At 40.1% G+C, this 16,943-nt stretch overlaps 1 protein-coding gene across 1 annotated transcript in view; it reads right to left on the bottom strand.

The window, feature by feature from the left end:
* The window catches only part of LRFN2 (leucine rich repeat and fibronectin type III domain containing 2), a 187,843-nt gene that overhangs the window by 80,840 nt on the left and 90,060 nt on the right, over positions 1 to 16,943 (bottom strand). The window lies entirely within an intron of this gene.

The raw sequence follows: 16,943 nt of genomic DNA, 5'->3' as shown, positions 1-16,943 counted from the left end.
CAGGGTTTTTACCCCAGTCTAAGGGTAAATGGTCAGGGTCATGCTGTCTGGAGCTGACTCCTCATATTCTCCTGTCATGTAATGATCAATCTCTCGATTGGTGGCTTCATTCAGGATATCGTTACCTCCTGACAAGTCATGGTTTCCATGAAGACTTTCCATTAGAACCCAACGGCTGCCGCCATGAGTGATTTGCTACAACAGACCCTTTGTGATGAGCTATTCGATGGTTAATATTTTGGAGAGAAAAAAAAAGAGAAATGATGGCAATAGACAACTATTTTCCATGTTTTAGTCATAAACGTGATGGTCAGTTAGGCAACGGTCCATATTCCACCCAGGTTTGATGGGCCTATGTGCAAAACATACTTGCCCTACTTTACCAAATGGGCGAATTTAGGCCCATTATGAGACGGAAGAGTGAAATATCTCCATATCCTTTAATATTCTTTTTTGTTTCATATTTTAATGGGGCAAAGAACAGGGTTGCCATGACATTTACGAAATGTTCATTTACAGAACAGACAGGTCTATGCTTGACTTTTTCTCCGCCTGGTGCAAATCTCTTCTGTAAATAACCTTATTAAAAGCAGCTTCGGTCCAACTTCCCTAACAGCAATCCAGTGTATCATTGTAACAATACCTGTCAGTCTGGTATTGATCTTGCACCGGAAAATAGAACAACATGTACCGGTTAATCACATTATTAAACCACTCCGGTAAATCTCGGGCCGCTTTCGAGACCTTACAAAACTAGATGAGCTATTAGTGGGAAATTAATTTGGCAAACCCGTTTCTGGAACTTGTGAAAAATCAATCTTTTTTAAATGTGCGGAGTGTGGGAAGCGGCGTCCAATCCATACGTCTGCGAATAAAGGCTGAAGTGGCTACTTCGAATGTGTTTATTAGTGTGTCAATACGATGTCCACGTGGCATAGCTACCAACAGTCCTGAAGATTCAGACGTAGAAAAGACTTTCTTTCTAACTAAGGTGTTCCATTCCCTTTATTATTCCTGTAACCTACGTGGTGAACTTGAAATTAATAGAACTTTTTATTTTATTGTTGGTGGGGTCTTACCATTGGCTACTTAATTTGTATTTTCCTCCTGTGAATCAGCACATGCCGATACCTCAGTGACCTTTGCAGCAGTTGATCACTGTTGCTAAGTTTATTATCTATCGTTTTCCCCAAATCTTTTTAGTTTAATATTATTTTTTTCCAAAAAAATGCATAACTTTGCATTTATCAACATTGAATCCTATCTACCACTTGGTTTCCCAATGCCCCAATTTTCCCAAAATCCCCTAAAAATAATATAACTTACTGTTTAGACGTCGTAATTTACTTAATGTTGTGTAATATTTACTTTCAACCCCATCAATAACACCTTAAATAGAAGTGGACCTTACTATTCCTCAGTTTCATCGCTTCCCACGGTGTTAGAAGATAAATAGGGTCTGGACATTAAATTAAGGTTATCGATAAAAGGGCTTAGTTCTAAATAAATATTTTGTTTTAACATTACAATTAAAAAAGAAAAAAAAAATCTAATATTACTTGTGACAAATGAGAGCCGATAAATGTAATTTAGAAAGTAAGAGGAGCTGTTGAAATGATTGGTTGTATAATAAACAAGCATAGATTGAAAAAAAAAATGGTGAAATTATATTATATAGTAAAAACTTGACAAATATGAACTTGCATTTCTTGGCTCGTAGTCACTTTAATAGATGCAATCAATTATCTTGCTGTGATTCCGTAAGGCGTTCGCACAGCCCATCAATTACTTTTTTCTTTAACCCTTCAAGTTCCAGGAAGATGTACACCGCCACTGCGACAACTGAAGGGTTAAGTGTATCTGCCCTATCACTCATTAGTGGCGTTTTCTTTGCTTTCAGTCCTAAACTGGCCAAGGAGATTGACTGAACGCACTGTAAAGTGCCAGTAAACGTTAAAAATGATATTTTTAATGCCCCCAGGTTTTTGTGAAAGCAGCTTGTACATAAGATGTTTCCAGCTGTTTTCTTTGAGTGACCGGACCTGCTTGCAGACAGTGATGTGGTTGCCAACAGTCACTTACTGTTCGGTGAATCATGTGATTCATACCTGGCCTAAGCCGACTAGGTCCAGGTCTAAGGCTGCAGGTCCAGGGGTGACAGTTGCCCTGGTACAAAACCGTGGTGAATATGAGGGCGCTGGATAAAGCCCGGAGGAGCACCAAAGGTAAATATACCACTGGAAGAGGGGGGGGGGATCTCTCACTGGACTGGCTTGCTCTTTATATAGCCACCAAAACAGCAAGAATGAGGTGAACTCTAAGTGAGGACTTTGATCATTTTTCTTTACCTTTTGCCCATATCCATGTATTTGCTTTCGTCTATTAGTATAAATCGAGTGAAATTTCCTCTTTATATAAAGATAAACACGTTTGTCACGGAAGCCTCCGTGATTTGGGACTTGGGCGGCGACTGGAGGCTGTATTTCCCGTTATAGACGGTGGACCCCTGGATTGCATTACATACTTCCTGCAGGTGACAGTGGACACAAATTAAAGCGCAATATCTGGTTCCTTTGCTTGGATTTATGTTTAAATCACTCTGTACCGGATTAGGGGTACAGAGTGACAACAGTAAGAGAGCTGGAGCTCTCTAGATCTCAGTTTCACGTTTCCTTCTGCCTGTCTGACCAGTATTATTGTTCTGATGGCAGGATTGTGTTCTTGTGTTTTTGTGTGTGCTGTTATAACTAATTTGCATATGATCTGCATATTGTTTTACATATGGTGTGATGCATGCTGGTTGTAGCTCACCACCACCTTATTGAAAAGCTCTTGGAGGCTGGTGGTGATTGCGTCTTCAATAAAGAGGGTTCCTGTTTTACCTCACTGCTGGGTCTTGGATTGTTATTTGAGGATGTGGTAGCTTCTGTTTGGTGTCTTGCTGAGGTAGTATGGTGCCTGAAGTGTGTATGTGAGCCCCTGCTTGTAGTATGTTGGTGTAAGTCTCAACGGTATGTACTTCTCACCTGTGGATGTGATTTGTACAATGGTGCAACGAAGGCCTTTCTACTGGAGCATGACCCTTATGGGCTTGAAATCGGACAACTTTTTTTGATTTTGGCCAAGGAAGAATAGCTGAGCACTTTATTTATTTTTGCGATTTGCACTTGTGCCAATTAAATGGGCTTCCGCATTACGGTTTCTTTGAGGCGAGAATTTGATTTTTGGAGCACCCTAGCAGTGGATCTGGACTTTGTTGTCCTGGCAGGTAGAGGTAGTGCGATGCCTTGTGGCTCCCTACCTCTTCTGTACAGTGGTCCTCCTTTTCGGAGGTGGACCAGAAGATCCGACCCTCCTGCATGTCTTATGGCCGGGGAGGGAAGGAATTGTGTCTGACGTCTCCCCACAGGGAATGTCAGACGAAGACTTAGAAAAGTATCAGGCTTCTGATGCTCTTATGCACAGACGCACGCACCTGAGAAGCACGGCACCTCGGGCTTCCAAAAAATAAAAATAATTAAAGCACGTGATTGGTCCCGTCACAACGTTCTTTAAAAAAAAAAAAAAAAAAAATGTTTTATCTCGGCAGAACTTCTATTTAATATACTGCCATACAGCTTTATTGCCGTCACATGGAAACATGCGCCTGTGATGCAGTTGCACTAAATAACAAAATAATCCGGGATAACGTTGTATAATTCTTAAAATTCTACTGATGGATTTTAAATTCAGCTGGCACCGAGAAGCAGATACTAATATATGTAAATCCACGGGAGATATATAAAAATAGCAGCTCGAGGGAATGTCGAAGAAATTCTGCATTCATATACGGTATGCGTTCGAGTTCATTACAGGACTAGAGTTACCATGTGATAGGATTGCAGAAAAATTCATGTTTGAGCGTTTTTGTTTAGTATATGGAACTATTATTAGCGCTAGAAGTTCTATAATTCTTCTTGTGATTGGTTGTTTATAAAACTTGCGGATATTCTGCGCTACTGCATAACACAAAGCGAGAAGTAGACTGGGAGGTAGACCTACTTGGGGATTACTTTTTCATTGGGGGATGGGAAGGTGCAGAAAGCAGACATGGGGTGGTCACGTTGATGTTGGGGTCAGGGTCAGATGCAGGTAAGTGGCAACAGGGGGCAGAATGTGCAGGGACTGGCTGGAACTGGGCTGAGAGAGAAGTAGGGGGCGCTAAAGACTGCTATCTTCTCCTGAAGACCCAAGAGTTGATGTACCTGGAGACTCTGGGGCAAATAGAGTGTGTTCTCAGTGTATGTTTTCATACAGATGACAATGGAATTAACATGACAATAAAAAGCTAATTGCACCTCCCGATTAAGTAATCCTCATGTAAAGCTAATGCCCATCTTTGATGGTAGTTTTGGATCAGGCAGCCTTTGTATAGGTCATGGTCGAAAAGGTAGAAAACCGTGGGAATGGTTTGGGCTTCCAGAAGTGGTAGGAATGATGCTTCCAATAGAAGTTAACTTCTGCAGGGTAGGTGGAACGCCATTAAAAGTGCAAATGGAGAGGTTCAAAAGGCATTTAGCTACTCTGTAAGAAGTACGTGCACAAAGATATTCCAACTATTTTCTAGGCCATCTTTAAAGTCGACCAGGGCTACTTTAGAAGCCCATGGCAGCTGTGGTTTGCGTCCCCCTGATCAGTGGTGATAGCCCTAGGGTAGAGGTCCATTCAACTGCTGCTATACTGTTGTTGGATAGGGTGCCGTCAGCAAATGAGGTACTTCTCATCCTTCTCCAGGAGCAAGCAGGGGTGTGATGCTGCAACGGAAACATAGTTGAAGAGAGGGGCTGTGAGTTTTTGATGCAACCATAGTTTTGGTTGAGAAAGTCTAATGGGGCAGGGTGGTGAATTCTGTGACCACAAAAAGGGTATAAATATGGGGTATAAATATGAAGAGCGTCGTAATTGGGCAAGAAGGAGCCATTTTAAGATGTGGGGGGGGGGTAGTAGAAGTATTATTAAACACTCATCTACATACATCAGTCAAGCCAGAAGGCTTGTTTTTCCCTCAGAAATCTCATGGTGCTGCCACAACCACAAGGGATTCTGGGTAAGCGCATGTAAATAAGGTCAACCACGATACCTGTTCACCTAATGTTGACCTTATTTGCATGCGCTTACCCAGAATCCCTTGTGGTTGTGGCAGCACCATGAGATTTCTGAGGGAAAAAAACAACCCTTCTGGTTTGTCTGGTGTCTGTAGATGAGTGTTAATAATACTTCTACTACCCCTTTAATTTTAAGTGGAAGGGGTTTCCATCACCTTTACCCACCATAACTTTGGTTATTTGAAGATGCAATAGTCCAGGTGGGATAGAACTAGGACATGATCTTGTTTGCTTCTTATTTCAGAAACGTTAGGACTTAGCCATTATTGAAAGCCGCCGCACGTGAGGTCGTTTCACGTTGGATATCAATTTGACGAATTATTTGCTAAATCCGTTATCATTTCTTTATTAACTGAATTATAAGATACTTCCACCCCACTAATTCTAATTCCAGAATTATTATGATCTATTTATTAGATTATATATATAGTTATTAAGTGATATATTTATTAGAAAATAATAAATGTATGTTCCCACTAATTAAATGACACAAAAGGATAAAAATGGCACCTTCGTTGAGACTCCAGGTCAAACCCAGAGATTTCCTAGGTATGGTTACCAGTCATGATACCAGATAGAAGGTTGTCGGGGTTCTTGTCTGTAGGATTCTATTTGAAAATACTTAAAGATGATACACTTAAAGATAATGAAGACGTATGGCATTGCCCGTGTTTGTTTTGTGTGTGTTTGTGTTAATGTGTGTATACTCATTGCGTGGGCAAGCAATTAATTAACAAAAAATAGAAACTGACAAATGTCTTTATAACCTAATTAAAGTCAGTTGTGTGTAGACATCCCTGACTGTCTGCGTGGAAGCGAAGGTGAGGGGGAGGCAGGAATTAAACAGAATTGCGCCATTGTAGATGGTGCGAAATTTACCTATTTTGTGCTGTGTATGGGAGCGGACTTTTAAAACCTTCATTAGTTTGCACTCCGTGTTACCTTTGCTAGCTGATCACACAGGGAGAAGACAAAAAAAGATCCTATAGCGATCTCCATTAAGACAAAACGTTTTTTGGGGCAAAATAAAAAAATTAAAATAAATGGTAAAAAAAAAAAAACGCTTCAAAACCACGTGAAAAAAAAACACTTACACATACATACGTACTTTCTCTCCTTCTCTTCCTTTCCCAGGAGCCACTAACTTACCCTTGATACCATACTCAACACACACTCACATTTAATACCAGGCATTCTCCCACACACATGCTAACACCATACACTCACACACATGCTTAAATCATATGCTCACATACACACATGCTAACACCATATGCTCTCTCACAAACACACACACACATGCTAACACCATATGTTCTCACACACAGACTGATTCTAACACCATATATTTACATTAATGCACACACTTACTGCAGGGTAACATAATATGTGTTAGAGCCTTACCTTACCGGGGTGCCAAGCACCTGTTGCACCCCCATTCATTACCCCTGGTATTGACGTATTGTGTGCTTAATGCTCTCCTAATTAAAACCTATTACACGCAACACAGAATGTGACGGCAGATAAGAACCATTTAGCCCCTAAAATTGTAAGTCATCCTATGCAAATCTTCTTTGTGAGAAACCAGAGGCTTCAAGCTCCCTGTATAACACTGTCAGCGCTAATCTAACCGTCATACGAGTATCCGTCACCAAGCCGTCAGCCCGCTGAGCGCTGATTTTGTTAAACTGGGTGCCTGAAGCTTCTGACAGCGCTGACAGATGTTTAGATTGATTTAACCTACCCTCTCGGGGGGAAAGGTCGCAGCTACAGACAGCTACAGAGATAACGTTCCTTAAATTCAAGACAGTCGGATGCCTAGATGTTGTATAGGAGCAACTAGTAGGTGTCCTGGTTGCCCTTGCAGGCATCTCAACATGGTGTTAGTTTCCTAACATGATATGACAAGGTTTCCGAAGACAAAGGGACAGGTCCTCTTATTTAGGAACTTTTCCAGGAACTCGATACCAGAGTCCAACATTCTATCACTTCTATTATTATTGTTTCAATTTTATATTCATTTTATTATATCTTCCAACTCTGGTATCCACCGAAGTCACGTTTCCCTCCATTCCCCATGAACGCGCGGCGCAGATTACATTGGAATCCTGCTGTCGGCCCAAACAGGAAGTTATTACCCACTTCCTGGGTTCTCCCCGCATGAGCCTCTAGCGGTAGAGATTGCTTAGTGTTTCTCTCGCTATCAAGAAAAGAATAACAGCATAAAACGTCTTTTCTTTTCAAGACAAGCCTACTATACCCTCTCCTTTGTGATACTTCAGTGTTTTCTATACAGATTATAAACGCCATTGGGTGTTTCTAATTTTTTTGCATACGTTAATAAGCGATTATAGCGGCGTTCTGTACACACACGTACGTTTTAATGGATTGTATAACGTGAACACATTTTTATGTTAAACACACATTTTCACAGCAGTGATTCATTTCATAAAAGAAACAGCATTGATCTTTTGAACGGAGGCTCGATTGTTGAAGGTTCCTTTCATAATAACCAATACAATAATGAAATAATTCCGTAGAAATGTGATTATTAGCAGACAGGATTTGACAGTAAAAAATCCCACACAATCTCTGCTTTTTATTCGGTTTAACGACCTGCTTTTATATTCCATATGTTTTTTTTTTTATGCTCATCCGGCGGGATGCCGTATCTTACGTCTAATAACCTCATTGTGCAGAAATATGGGGGGGGTATTTCTGGTTGTTTTTATTTTTTCTTAACTAGCAAAATAAATCACAGTAAATATCAAAAATAATTGAGTCCTAAAGGCGCATGTCAGCCCTATTTTCATGTTAAATACATATTTTGTATGGTGAGCGAGTGAAGTCGGTGAAAGCCCATTATTATTATTATTATTATTATTATTAATGCACTTGATACATTCCTCAGTTGGAATTTGTGATAATATCTAGCATTTCTGGAATGTTCAAAGCAAATCGAAATACTTAATTGTATTTATTTTATTACTAACAAGAATACCCCTAAATGCAATTAACCCCTTAAGGACAATGGGCGGTCCCTAAACCCATCGAAAACAATGCATTTTGAGCCCATACATGTATAGGTTTTGTCATTAAGGGGTTAAAGACTTTTCGTCTAGGAAACTCATCATTTGCTATGTTCCTTTTATTACTTAGACGCAAGAATGCCATAGATGATTATTTAAGTGTTATTGGTATATAACCATACATATATTTTATACATAAAAATAACATCTATTGCATGCATCTCTGAACTTCCCTGGGGTCACCACTACCGGGAGACTGCCGAGAGCCTTTATCATCTCCTTAGGGTTGCATACAGTCATCAACAACAATAAAAAAGTAGTGATGGCATTGAGAAAATGTCTAGAACCAGGAACTTAAGGGTGATGCAACACTTCCTATCCTTTGAGTCCTTCCTAGCCACATTCCAAGCCAAGTTCTCTCACGCTTAAGGATTTTTGGGGGGCTTACCCAAGCCTGCTAGCCTAGTTCCCACGAAAAGCCACTGCCCACAAAAAGGAGAGCTCCAGGTAGCCCATCGAACCTAGGGCAGCACCTTCAGCAGGCACCTCATCGTTCGGCGTCTTCGCTGCATTAAGACATTTAAGACACAGAGCCTCGGGATATGACGTTGTATTCTGGTTCTAATGAAATCTATGGTGACCTCCATACTGTCAATGGTCCATCGAGCAGCGGGTCACCCATTTACCAGGTTCCTGTAGAATTGGCAAGTTCCTAGACATCTTATTGGGAATGTGGTCCATCTATCTATCTATCTATCTATCTATCTATCTATCCATCCATCTATCTATCATCTATCTGTCTATCTATCCATCCATCCATCCATCCATCTATCATCTACCTGTCTATCTATCTATTCATCCATCTATCTATCTATCTATCTATCTATCTATCTATCATCTATCATCTATCCATCTACCTATCCATCTACCTATCCATCTACCCATCCATCTACCCATCTATCTATCTATCTATCTATCTATCTATCTATCTATCTATCTATCTATCTATCTATCCGTCTATCTATCTATCTATCTATCTATCTATCTATCTATCTATCTATCTATCTATCCATCTATCTATATATCTATCTATCTATCTATCTATCTATCTATCTATCTATCTATCTGTCTATCCATTCATCTATCTGTCTATCTATCTATCTATCTATCTATCTATCTATCTATCTATCTATCTATCTATCTATCTATCTATCTATCCATCTATCTATCTATCTATCTATCTATCTATCTATCTATCTATCTATCTATGTATCCATCTATCTATATATCTATCTATCTATCTATCTATCTATCTATCTATCTATCTATCTATCTATCTATCTATCTATCTATGTATCCATCTATCTATCTATCTATCTATCTATCTATCTATCTATCTATCTATCTATCTATCTACTCATCTCATACATAAAGCACACCTGTTTCTATTGACAGAAAGCACGGTTTGCAGAATGTTTTAACACCAATATCCAGAAACCGGTACAATTAAAGAGTTGTATTGAAGGCTGGCAGGAGAAAGCCTGGCTGGATTTACCCATTTAAGAACTCTTCAGAAATTCATTTCGCCGAGCTCAAGCTGCCAGGCAGGCATAAGGTATGTTGATTGTTATCGAAAACTTATTATCCAGCTCATGAACAAGCAGTAAAAGCAAGCACCAGCTCCAGGAAAATCATTATTTGTTTAAAGCGACAGTGAAGGGGGGGTAGGATTTTTTGCTACTACGCTCTTATCTAATTGTAATAAATATTTAGCTTTTTAGCTGTCTTATTTTTTTAATAATTTACTGACTAGTAAGGTTTTGTTTTTTTTATAATTCAAGGTTTAAGGATAGAAATCTGTGACTGAAGCTTTTTTTTCGACAATAAACATAGAGCTCGACCCTGAGTCTCAGGATTTTTACCCCAATTTCAGGGTGAAGGGGCAAATTCTAAGAGTCACACAGTCCGATACTCTCATAACTTTAGGTGCCCCTCCGCAGCGATCTGGCACTGCTGGAAATAATTTATGGTTGATATCCCTACTACTCTATTAAGCATATGTTTAAATGGTCAAGGTTTCCATCAGGACCAGTATTAATGTATTATGTAGGTAATCTTTACCTTATGGACAATTAAAGGGTTAATATATCTGAGCATCCTTATGTCACGACCACCCCTACTCTGGCACTCACTGCGGAAGTTCTTCTACCCAGAATACCTCTACCAAAGTACCCCAGGATTTGGATGATCCCAACAGCAATGAGGCCAGGTAGAAGCAGATGTATATTGGAATGGAGTTGAATCAGCAAGGTACAGGAACCAGCACAGGACAGAATCTAGATTTTCAGCAGTGCAGGGGTTAACACGGATAGAATAGTCAGGATAGCCGGGTCGGCACATAAAATCAGGTAGTCATACAAGCCAGGGTCCAGAAACAGAGCGGGTAGTCAGACAAGCCAAATCGGTAACCAATTCAGAACACGCAGCAAAGAGGCGTCAGGCAGGCGAAGGGTCAAAATCTCCGAGAAATAGATCCACAACAATCAATACGCAAAAAGGACCACAACAGGGTATCAGGGCTGAGCATTTCCGGATTTTTAAACCCGGCACCAGCTCTAGCCCCGCCGCTTCAACCAGGTCACCGCTGTAGCTTCAGCCGGCCGTCCAGACCGCGCCTCCAGCTACATTGCTAAAGGGTTAATGAGACATATGAGGTATGTCTCATACATATGATGTCATATCCAGGTGTTATTCACTGAATGGACACCAGGTGGCGGTAATAACAGAGATCAGGTCTATGACTTACTCCTAACTTTCCCACCCAGCGACAGCAAGCCACCCATTCGCTCATCCTAGCCCCGATCTCTCTGCATAAAAAGCCCCACTAACGGACTGCCACATCACCCGATGAGACTTCACTTTCTATCACGGGAACCTTCAGCTTCTTTTATAACGAGCAGAGCTCTCTGGTGCAGGCATATATCTCTGTCTGGGTCGATGGCTATACAAATACATAAAGTGCATGCCTTTACCGACCCGGTTTAACGCTCGCACGCATGTACAATATAGACGCTTTACTTTATGCATGAGGAATGACTGTTGCCATGGCAACTCATGCTGGTATCTCCTTGAAATTTTTTCTCACCGCGCATTCCGGCATCCGAAGAATTTCCAATCTGAATTAACTCGACGTAAGCTTTCACAATACGCTTTAGTGCCCCACGCATCGAGATGTTTCCGATTTTAATAAAAATCTGCGCTATTAGCGATAATATTATTTAGCCACGTGAAAAACATCTACAAACTCGTACGTGCGTGTTCATTTTACTTTAAATGATAGGGTTAATCGGGAAACTCAATATTGTTTCCTATTATGGATACGGATGCCTTTGTGGATATTGAATTTTATTTAGAAAGGACAAAAAAAATACTGATTTTTTTCATTAATTCATTTTCTTTCTCAAAAAGAGAGGCGCGTTTCTTTAAATGCCATTAAAATAATTTAATGAAAATAGTTCGGCCTGACACAATTCAACCAACAATCGTAAGAAACGTTTCTACTGTTTTCTCTACGCTCTAATAACGATACGAATCAGAAAACGATATATATTTTTTTTCCTCTAAATCGTAACATTTCAGGGAGCAAACAGCTGCGAGCTACTTCTTGACTTTATAAAACCAGGTGCATGATGTGGAAACACAACCATAAAATCTTATTTCAGGATTTGCCCTTTGGCTTATTCTTAACCAGATGGGTGAGTTATTCCTGCTGTTTAATATTTTCCTACACGATTAACCCATTAGGTTGAGCTTGTCGATTGCACCGCAAAGGGTTAAAGAAGGACTCAGCGCTTGTGAATGTTGTGTGTTCAGAAGCTCTGGATACTTAGGAATGGTTTAATTTTGTTATGGGGGGGACATGTAGAAGAAGGAAACCCCCAAACCCTCATAACTTGCCCCTCCGCAGCTTGTCACCTCCCCCTCTCCAAACACACAGGTGGCTCGAGCACTGTTTGGTTCGACCAGTTCCTTTCAGTCCGATGAGTAAAGAGGAGATCTGCTCTCCCGCTGGCTCCATTTGTCTTCTTCCGCCCGCCAGCTCCAAGGAGAGGCATTTAAAGCGTCCGCATAATCAGAAGCCCCTACGTCCCTGGCAAACTGGAGGCAGCACGATTAACCCCTTAATGACAAAGCCCGTACATGTGCGGGCTCAAAATGCATTGTTTTCAATGGGTTTAGGGACCACCCATTGTCCTTAAGGGGTTAAAGAGACACTCCGGTATCCAAGGCAGCTTCACCCATAGAGAATATATACTTAAGTTCTTTGTAAGGTTCTTCAACCTCCTAATTAAAAAAAGTACTTACTTTAAGAGAAGCTGCAGATCCAGAGCTGCAGCTCCAGAGCTGCAGTGCAACGCCCCCTCTATAGTCCTACTTTTGCGCCACTGATTGGCAGGAAAAACACTCCCACTGAATTCAATTGGACCCATTTCAACGCATGTTCACAAGGGTTGTCCCACCAGAGAACCCCCGGCCTAAGCGAGTTCCAGCGGTTCAATCAGCAACTATAGAGTAAATGCTTGTTTTAGGAGCACGAGACTGCTCTGTTTATCACAGGACATTACATTTCCATAAAAAAAAATATATAAAATCAAACGAGTTACCCCTGCAGGAACCCGGCGTGACATTCACTGCTGCACAGCTGTTTTATTTGTACCCGTGTGCACCACGTTTGAAAATGTCAGTATTTCAATTCATATAAACAACACAAAAGAATGAATACATTAAACTTTAAAACCCCATACATACGTTTATATGATTTTAACATGCAGAGGCTGCGAAGATAGAGAAAACAGGCAAAAAAAAAACAAAAAAAAAAAAACAACACATTCCGGATTTGTATCCCAAAGCATATTTACAGTTAAAAAATGTAGATTTGTCAGCATCAATATATCTCGTTAGTCACGGTTTATGTTCAACTTTTATATCTTCAACTATCGTTCCCCAGATACAAAAATATAATAAATTAAAATGAAGAATTTCTGCCTGGAAATTATTGTGTAATTAATTTGGTAATAAAAAAAAAATAAGCCATGGAATTTTGAGACTCCAGCATATATGATAATTAACATAATAATAAATAATAATAATAATAATAATAATAATAAATAATAATAATAAAAATAATATCGAATTATAATAATAATCAAGAATAATCTCATTCTCAAAAGAAGAAAAGAGCAACAAAAAAAAGCAGTTATTTTGTATCAGATTCTTTCTACTTCCAGAATTACCGGAGGGATTCTCTTCGATGCAAGACGACACAAAACCTTTGTCAATTTGTCTCTGCCAAAACTGGCATTTTCTCAGCCCACATCGGTCCTGTTATCTGCACCAGATATGTTACTTTTGTAAGAAATATGTCAAGTCAGAAGCAAAAAATAGATTCGTTTTTTTTCCTTTGGTACAGTTACATGCGAACATTCCTTCCTTACATAAGAAGTGCGCAAAATGTGTCAAATTTCCCAATAGAATCATCTCCCGGTGAACGTTCTACCTTCTGAGAGGGAAACGAGCGCAATGCTTTGTTATCTCATCTCTGCTTTCTCTGTTCTGTTAACGCGTTTGATGCTTTACCTGAATAATGTTTGACTGATAATCTTCTCCTTAAGTTACTCTCGTCTGCCTTTAAATTTCACAGTTTATAAAAAAATATTAAGAATCTTTATGCCGTGTGGACAAACCTAGATCGACCATCAAGGCAAACCAAACTAATCATGCCATACAATAGTGAATGAGATGGCCACCAAGAACAGACAGCGGCTTCATAGCCTGCCCTATGGAGGCGTCCCGCTTGGGGGCATCTCAAGTTTTTTAGCTTTCTTGTGCGATTGCAGAGGAAACATCTCCATTTACAAATCAGTCCAATCCCACCCAAAAGGGAAGTCCAGAACCAAAATGTTGGCCAAATTTCCTTTGCACAAGGGAACCAATAACCCCAGACGTACAGTTCGTTGAGGTCTTCATTGGCCTTGTCAGTGGAGTGCGGTTGGTATCCCTCAAGGCACAAGAGAGAGCAAGGTGGTCCATATCTAGACTCACCTTTATATTTGGGGTAATCCCCAAGAGATCACCAAATGGGTGAAACGCCATAGATAAAGAGTAGGAGATGCTCGCTAAGAAATGATAGCCGCTTCGTAGCCTGTCCTTAAGCTTCTTGTGCTTTAATTTGTTTGTTCGATATGATGTAAACTTTATTAGGCTTTATTGATCTCTTCAGTGGGATATGTCGAAATATGACATCAAAGGCAAGTCTGGCCTAAAACCTCTTGGTAACTCATTTCCTTCATTAAAATCATTGGAACATTTGGCATATTTAGTCCCATAAAGGGCACATCTTTATGCTTTACTCACCGCACATCCTTAAAAACGTGGGGAGCCAGGATATGAGGTCATTTTCCAGCGTTCAGCAGGAAGTAGCAACGCCATCAAGGGAATTCGGGACAAACAGCCATTTTTTTACATTATATCTGAGTAAATATATACAATATCTTAAGATCTGGTCAGTTTCCTATGTAAAGACCTGTTTTAACACTCGTTTTTACCTTATAATCCATTCCCTTGCTATACAAATATACCATACTTTCTGGTTATGATGATTGGTTCTAAGTTTACAATTTGAACAAATAATGATCGTGTCATGAAGTGCTAATATTGATGCCCACGGGGGGGCCAGCATGGGCTATAGTGGGCCTTGACTATTGTGCGGAGGAGGGGTAGGCTTTTTTGGCGGGAATTTCGGGGGTGGAGTTAGGGGTAGATTATATAAGTGCCTGCTTTCCCGGGCTCAGGAACCATTTTTTGTGGTTAGCTTACCTGGTTGCACGTCCCACCCTCCCTCCCCTTTTTTCTTTTGTTTGTGGGTTGGTGTCGTTTGTCACAGTCTGTGGGGCGGCAGCTTGCCAGGTATCCAGGGGGTTAATGTGGTGGTAAGTGAATGGTTGGTAACATCTGGTGGTAGGTTCTTGGCTGTCAGTGCTGGGAACCTCAGGTCAGGGTGGGGGCATCTCGGTATGTCCCTTCCTTAAGTGGTATTGGGTTATGGTACCTGGATTGCTTGGCAAGCTTGGGTGTTTATTGTATATATTTACATGTTGGTGTTTGAGTCACTGTCCTTGTTAACACACCTATGTTTTGTTTCAGGTTTTGGCGTGACAATGACTCTAATAAATAAAATTGGCTGTGGCCTTTTCTCATCCATATTCTATGGTGCGGTGTCATTATTGGGGTTTTTAAGGGGGGAGTAAGCCTAGCCCGGAAGATCGAAGCTACAACAGTCAGATAAATTGTACTTATTTAACTATTTAAAGCAAATGCTGCTGTTTCTGTTAAATTATGTATAATTACCTATATAGTTCTAATTAAACAAAATTATATTTCATATTTAAAAAAATTATTGGGCCATAGGAAAATTACAAATTTTTTCTGATTTTTAATATTGCACAGGACAAGAAAGGCTGATTTTATATTTTTCTATTCATTTCTAAAATATTACATCAGATGTCACAAAAAAAAAAAAATACTTGCAATTATATAATTTGGAAAAAAGTACTTGAAATTAGTCCATTTTTTAATATGATAATAATTGTAATACATTTATTTCCGTTATGGTCAAATAAAGAAAAACATTAAAAAATCAAATTTCAAAGTTTAAATATGTCTAAAACATTTAACCCCTTAATAACAAAGCCCGTACATGTACGGGCTCAAAATGCATTGGTTTCAATGGGTTTAGGGACCGCCCATTGGCTTTAAGGGGTTAAAAAAAAAAAGATATATTTTTCAATATTATTATATTTTTGTCATCTGATTAATTTTTTTAAACATAAAAGGAGCACTACAATAAAATGTGTTTGTCATAAGTTCATCGCTATGAATTTATGCAGCAAAATAATTAGCATTTTGATACAAATGCACTGCAAATGAATATCTTCAAGCAGAAAATGTAATCCTATACGGTAATAATTGAATTTACCTTGGAGCCCTATTAGTTATATTGCCACGGAACAAGCATATAGGGCAGGCCTCTCTGTATAACATACATAATACATGAGTATATAACAATGTTTTGCGATGTATAAACATGACTATGTGGCTGTCAATGATTGCATGGGAGTTGCTGGCAACATTTGGCTTGAAAGAGATTTCATTCATCGCACAGTATCCAATAGCTCATCACCCAGGAGGTACGACACAGAAAGCCCATTAGGGAGCACATGAAGAATCCAGTCAGGGTGTACATGCTACTTAAAGTGCAGGCAAAAGGTATGGACTCATTAGAATGCTGAGGCCTTGGAGCGATTGCTCCATGTGGTCCATCATTAGTCCGTCCTGCCCACATCAAATGTCTCCTGGTCGCTTTTTGGAGGGGGAGCGCCGTTTGGCCATGCCCTTTCTCCACCCACTTCCCCTCCTGCTCCCGGTCCATTTAGGGCTATTTGGTGCTAGCCCTGCCCCTGTGTGTGTGCTTAGCCCCACCCCCTCACAAAACTGACTCCCCAAGTAGACAAAGCGCACTTGATAGCCTCTACTGGGAAGTTGCTCAGTGAACTACGCACCCTAGTGGTTAAATTTAAAAACTACAAGTAAAACAGTCAAAGAGGCTTAAGGCTCCACAAATCTCCTACGCAGAGCACCCAAAGGGCCACTGCTCTCCAGCCCATGAAGGGTGCAGTGCTTCGGGTGCAAAATTCATTGGTTGATGCCAGAG

The sequence above is a fragment of the Spea bombifrons genome, chromosome 3, assembly GCF_027358695.1.
Source record: "Spea bombifrons isolate aSpeBom1 chromosome 3, aSpeBom1.2.pri, whole genome shotgun sequence".
NCBI lineage: Eukaryota > Metazoa > Chordata > Amphibia > Anura > Pelobatidae > Spea > Spea bombifrons.
The sequence above is the reverse complement of the archived record's forward strand: the minus strand, read 5'-3'. Positions and strand labels throughout refer to the sequence as shown.